Source organism: Muntiacus reevesi, chromosome 3 (genome assembly GCF_963930625.1).
Source record: "Muntiacus reevesi chromosome 3, mMunRee1.1, whole genome shotgun sequence".
NCBI lineage: Eukaryota > Metazoa > Chordata > Mammalia > Artiodactyla > Cervidae > Muntiacus > Muntiacus reevesi.
This window is the reverse complement of record NC_089251.1, coordinates 40,100,650-40,106,649: the sequence shown is the minus strand read 5'-3', so window position 1 is coordinate 40,106,649 and position 6,000 is coordinate 40,100,650. Positions and strand designations below refer to the sequence as shown.

General features: G+C 42.0%; 1 protein-coding gene across 3 annotated transcripts in view; it reads left to right on the top strand.

Annotated features, from left to right (window-relative positions):
- Nucleotides 1-6,000, top strand: part of MEIS1 (Meis homeobox 1) — a 141,343-nt gene that overhangs the window by 30,674 nt on the left and 104,669 nt on the right. The gene's annotated exons all lie outside the window — the stretch shown is intronic.

Below are 6,000 nucleotides of genomic sequence, written 5' to 3'. Positions count from 1 at the left end.
TGCAGGGGATTTTGTGTTCAATTCATGCAACCAAAGTTTAAAAGAGTACTCTCTCCCTGAATATAAAAAGATGGCTTTATTGAGGTTGACTCTGAGCCCACAGTAGGTACATACTTTTAAAATCTGCTTTTATGTTCATGTTTCACTGGAGTGTTGTTACCCAACAAAAGAATTTTGTTTTCTAACCAAATCGGGCTATGCAATTAGAATTGCAACGTCTGCAATGAGTTGAACACGATTAGTTTGACAACGTGGAACTTTCTCAGGTGGCTCAGATGGTAAAGCATCCGCTTCCAATGCAGGAGTCCTGGGTCAAGAAGATTCCCCTGGAGAAGGGACTAACAGAAACAGGAAAGTCCTTTCTTGCAAGGCGGGTACATGTATGCTCTTTGGACTGGGAATAACTTCTACACATAGAATTGTAAGCATTTGAGATATTTTATTGTTCAGAGAGAAGTTGCTGACATCATCACAACTCTAAGTCTAGTAAAAATGGAGCCTGGAATAGTAAACTTGTTCAGAGCTGAGACAGAAACAGGTCACCTCTGACCTCTGCCTTTTACTGCAGAATTATATGCAGCATAAATCCACAGGGCCTCTTTCCTTTCGAGTGTGGGTATGTATACATTATGGTGTCACTGTTCACAGTGCTGTAGTTAAGGTGAGGTCAACATTTCCATAGAAAGCCCTACTTTGAGAATTCAGCTTGCACCATGAATTTTCAAAAGGTGTAAATGGAATCTCAATTCTTTCTGCTGTGCTCCAAAGTTGCTACGTGGGGTCATAGCCTAGTGTTTCGTTTGTTTGCTTCTTTTTCTTTTTTTCATGTCTTGCTTTTTTAAAAAAGAATATATCACCCAGCAGGCCCCTAGTTTAGCTGCTACTTTGAAGGATGTAAACTGCTACAATGTATTTGAATTTAAAACAGAGGCATCCTCAGATACAAAGATTTTCAGAGGGCAAGTGCCCCATCCCAGTCTTCCCCTTTGACTCATCAGAACTAGGAATCAGGAGTTTCTCAGGTTCATTTCTCCTTCAATGAGTGTTCTCCAAAGGCCAGTTTAATAATGAATGTGATTGTAAGCCATACATCCTTCACATTACTGGAGTTTTTCATTCACATCGTTTCTCTTTCTGTTCTTTTCATATAAAAACCACCAGCTCGTTTTTCCTTTTAATGCATTTTCACATAAATTGTCTCATTCAAATGGAACCTGTGGAAAACAATCTTGCAGTCCTGGGCGGTAGATAAAAGAGGTCTAGCCCATTTGACAGATGAGGAACAGGAGGTTGGATGAGCTGGGCAGTTTGCTGAAGCTACGGTGCAGTGTCAGACCTCAAATTTCAGTTTCCTGATTATTTTTTTAAGACTTCTCATCATGCCCTCTTTCTAGCAAAGAAGTAAAGTCACTGATTTCTACAGTCATCATGGGAAGGCTTTTGGTGCTGATCACCACCCGCCCCCCTCCCGCCCATGACTCTCCCCACCAGCTGGACCACAGAGGTGGTAGGAGTAACACCTTCTGTGCCCCCCGCCCCTCCCCACAGGCTCTCCTGGGCAGTGCGATTTATTCCCTGCTAAATGCGGAATGATGCCTGGAAGTGTTGCTTCAACAACTTCTGTGCATTTCCATGCCAACCACGACCCTTCTCAGCTCTTTTTTTTTTTTTCATCCTTGGGACCTGTGGAGCTGGATCTTTGTGCAGCCTTCGGATTAGCTGTGCACAGTGGCTTTCCCATGTTCTCCTGTCTGCCTTTTCTGGCAGGCATGGATGTATAAGCTGTGCCAGTATTTGGCCCGTAGTGCATGTCCTAAATAGTTATTTACACAGTTTGAGTCCATTTTAGTCAACTGGGTAAATAACAGCCCTCTTCAAAAGATTTATAAATCCATAAATATGTCTTTATACATACCCAATAGACAGAAATAACTCAATCTGTCAAGAACATATCTAGAGAGGTGTTTCCCCCACAGACGGGAGTAATACATATTTTAAAACTTTCTCTACTATATTATTTGTACTGCATTTCTTTTTCCCTTATTCGTTTTCAATGTTTGCCACTTCATTATGGCACCCAAGTTACAAAAAAAACAGAAAAAAAATCCCCTAGGCTTTGGTCTTCTGTTAAACAACCTCGTCTGTGGTGCAAGGTAGGCATGTGACAGACTCTCAACCAAGCCCTGTTCTTTCAGACTTTCAAAGTAAAGAAAAGAAAATCGGTCATCCAGGAAACCATAATGTTCTGACAGATTTTAAAATACATGAACAATTCCTAGTAAAGAGTTCCAGAGGTTTGAGGAATTTTGAGCACCCGATAATTAGACAAATGAGTGACTCTTGTGGTTGATAGAGGAGTTTTAGTCTACATTTTTACCTAAGTATAAACAATGAAGTACAGAATCCAATGCTGGTCACTCTGAAGAGTATATACATAAGGTATATAACCAAGAAAATGCCAGCGATATTCCTTTTCAGGGATTTAGTGTTTATTCATGATTTACTCAGCAGTAAAGAATCCACCTGCAATGCAGGAGACATGGGTTCAATCCCTGCATCAGGAATAGTCCCCTGGAGGAGGAAATGGCAACCCACTCTAGTGTTCTTGCCTGGAGAATCCCCATGGACAGACGAGCCTGGTGGCTTACAGTCCTTGGGGTTGCAAAGAGTCGGACATGTCTGAAGTGACTGAATATGCACGCATGATTTATATAATATATCTCTCCCCCAACTCAAATTATTTATTATGGTAACTCTTCTTAAGGCATCTACATTCATTTCATGTTAACACTTATGGTCCCTTGCAGGAAATTGATTCTTCAATAGTGAAGCGCCTTTAAATGGGCATTTATAAGGAAGGCCTAACATCTGTATTTGGTTGGGGGTTTCAGCTGCTGTGGCTGCAACATTGACTTTGTCTACTTTTTAACTTTCCTCAAAGCACTTCCAGAGATATGAGACTGGATTCTTATTTTCGCCCTGTCAATGATTTGCTATTTTCCCATTTCAGAAGAGACAAAAGTCGAGCTCAGAAATCTTGAAATGAGTCACTGTCAGTCACCTCCAGAATCTTGGTCTCTTGCCTTTGTAACTGCTTTAGGATGTGGTGTTTTCAGGACATAGGATGAGGTGCACATTGGCGGATCCTGGGCTCTTTCATGTGTCTCTTTTATCCTACTGGGTACAGCTGCCCTACTGATCGTAATCAGGGTCTATTCTAGTAAGCATGTGGTTTGAACAGGGAGAACACCAAGCAAATCTGGTGCTTTTTTCATGGATTTTTCTTCCACTGCTCCCCTCACCCCGGGGCTCCCCTGGTGGCTGAGATGGTAGAGTCCTCTTGCAGTGTAGGAGATCCGGGTTTGATCCCTGAGTTGGGAAGATCCCCTGGAGGAGGGCATGGCAACCCACTCCAGTATTCTTGCCTTGAGAACCCCCCTGGACTGAGAAGTCTGGTGGTCTGCAGTCCATGGGGTCACACAGAGTCGGACACAACTCCGTGACCAAGCAAAGCACAGCAGACCGCCACCCCCACCCCAGGGCTTCCAGAGCCACGCGTAGCTCGGAAGCAGCCTTAGCTGTGCTTACACATTTTGAGTTTGGGCAAGTCTCCTCTGGGGGTTGAAAGTCAAGAGAGATTAGTAGATGATCACAATGAAATAATGAAATAGCCCACTATGGGCTGTCGGTCAGTGGAGGTATCTCATTACTCGTGTCGCGGAGAAGGTCACCGAGGTCCAGAGAGGCTGAGAGACTTGCCCACAGTCACATCCTGGGCGGTGGTACAGCGGGCACTTAGACCCATGCAGTCTGACTCCAGAGCCCACGCCACTATTTGATGTGATCCTGGGATGTTGCCTAGAAATGGGAAAACAGATGCTGCGAGGGCCATTCTCTCTGTTATCAATTCAAGAACTCTGCCTCCTAGTGCCTGCCCTGGGCCTGGTGCTCTTGTCTGCAATTGGGTGATGGAGCTGTGAATGAAACAGAATCAGCGTTAGCTTCAGGGAGGTTCTACTCTGCTGGGGACTGAGAATCCAGTTTTGTGTGCTAAGTAGAAGGATGATTGAGCTCTTTATAACGGAGCAGGATGATTGATATGATTAATTTGTATTATGTATGAAGAGCCTCCACCATTGCACTCATTCAAAGATTTATTGAATTGAGAAGAGGAGCCTAGAAAACAAGTAAGGACATTTCTCTCGCAGAACATTTCCCACTTCAAGCTCATCTCATTTTCCTCTTTTGTGAGGAGAAAGAAAAAGTCTGATTTCTATATTGAAATTTCACGTGAAACATTTCAACCCTAAAGAACTCCGCTGGTCTCTAGAATTTTTCTAAAATCCGCTTATGAACTTCTTTGGGGGCCAGGGCTCAGATCAACAATGGTATCTTTGCTCCCACAAAAAAAAAAAAAAAATTGCAAAATCAGGATGTCTCTTTAAAGAGGAACCATTGAGAAGCACTGCTATTTCTTTACAATAGTGTATCCATAGTTGCCAGTGCCTCCCACTGCCCCTCCCCCCTGCACACCAGCTTTTGTAGGCGTTCAGGCAACCTATAGGCAGAAGGCAATTCCATTTATTATTGAAGGGAATTTGGAGGCAGTCATTTCAGACCTGTGAAGCCAGCAGGCAGAGCTGGGTGAGAGCGGGGCGAGGGGGGTGAGCGTGGATAGAGGGAGGTAGGGAAGGGCCACATTTTGTTCCAGATGACTAAGCAACGATTTATATACTCGCTCGCCTTTTTACATGAAGAAGAAAGTAATAACAGTCCAAACCCGGGCGTTTGAAACAGTCAGCTGTCTGATGAATAATGGGGTAGGTGGGAAGGAGCTCTCTGATTGGATGTCTTAATGAGCAATTTCGCACAGAGTTTGGGCTGCAGTTCCCCTTGACCTTTGCCCTTTATTGACCAAACTGACACTTCATTTTTCACATACTTCCAATTATGGCTTGGCTCAAGTGTTGCCCTCCCTCCTTTATTTCTTTCCTATGGACAACTTGAGAGTAGTTGAGGCCACAGAAGATATTTTAATTTGAAAAACTACTGTAGCAACTCAGGTTTAGGATATAATCTGTAATCTGCAGTTTTTCAGATGAAGACACAAAGTAAATACTGCTTGTTTTGAAACAGTTTTATTTTCTGTCTTTTTTAAAATCCTGATTTATTTTTAAAACAAAATATTTATAATAATCTAAGCACCCTGAAAAGAAAGAAAAATGTCTAAAAAGTAGACTTTTTTTTTTTTTTAATTTGTCTGTTGGTCCAGGTGACTTAAATGATCTTATATTTGTTCACACTTACTTCGTAAACCTTGTTCTTCTCCAGGAATGTCTTCTGTTTCAATAGCACTAGGATGCATTTTGCAAAATACACTTTGGTGAGAAAAGGAGAATATAATTGTGATCTCAGGCCTTAGCCCTTGGGCCACTGCCGCCTTGTGTCCTGCTTCAGTTACATTTAATGTTGATTGCAAATTCAAGTGTGGTCTTTGCTTGCAGTGGCAGGCAGAACAGGAAAATGATTTCCTGATGGGAAAAGTCAGGTGTAAAAAAAGAAAGGGGAAGTCATTACACTCTGCAAATCCATGTTATCAAAAAGTTCCATATTACTAACTTATCAAATATGTTGAATTAGATGTATGGATGGAGAATTGTTTTTTCCCAAGAACACCCTGTACTCTAATCACTTTACCTTTTATTGACTCATCAAATGTGAGTAATTGTTTTCCATTCTCCATTTGCTTGGCTTCAAGCATCATGAAAGCAGGTTGTCTTTAAACAAAGAAAAATAACTGCATAATCTAAAAGGCATAACTGTTTATTTAGGTGCATGAACTTAGCCACAAGTGTTTTCACAGAAAGTGCATATTCTCACTAATACCTGGGGTGCATCCCTAGTGAACTTGGTCTTTGTTTTTCATCTTAACTGAAAAATTCACTTGAAATTATTTGCTCCCAAATAGATTTCCCTCTAACACAAAAGTATGTGTTGCAA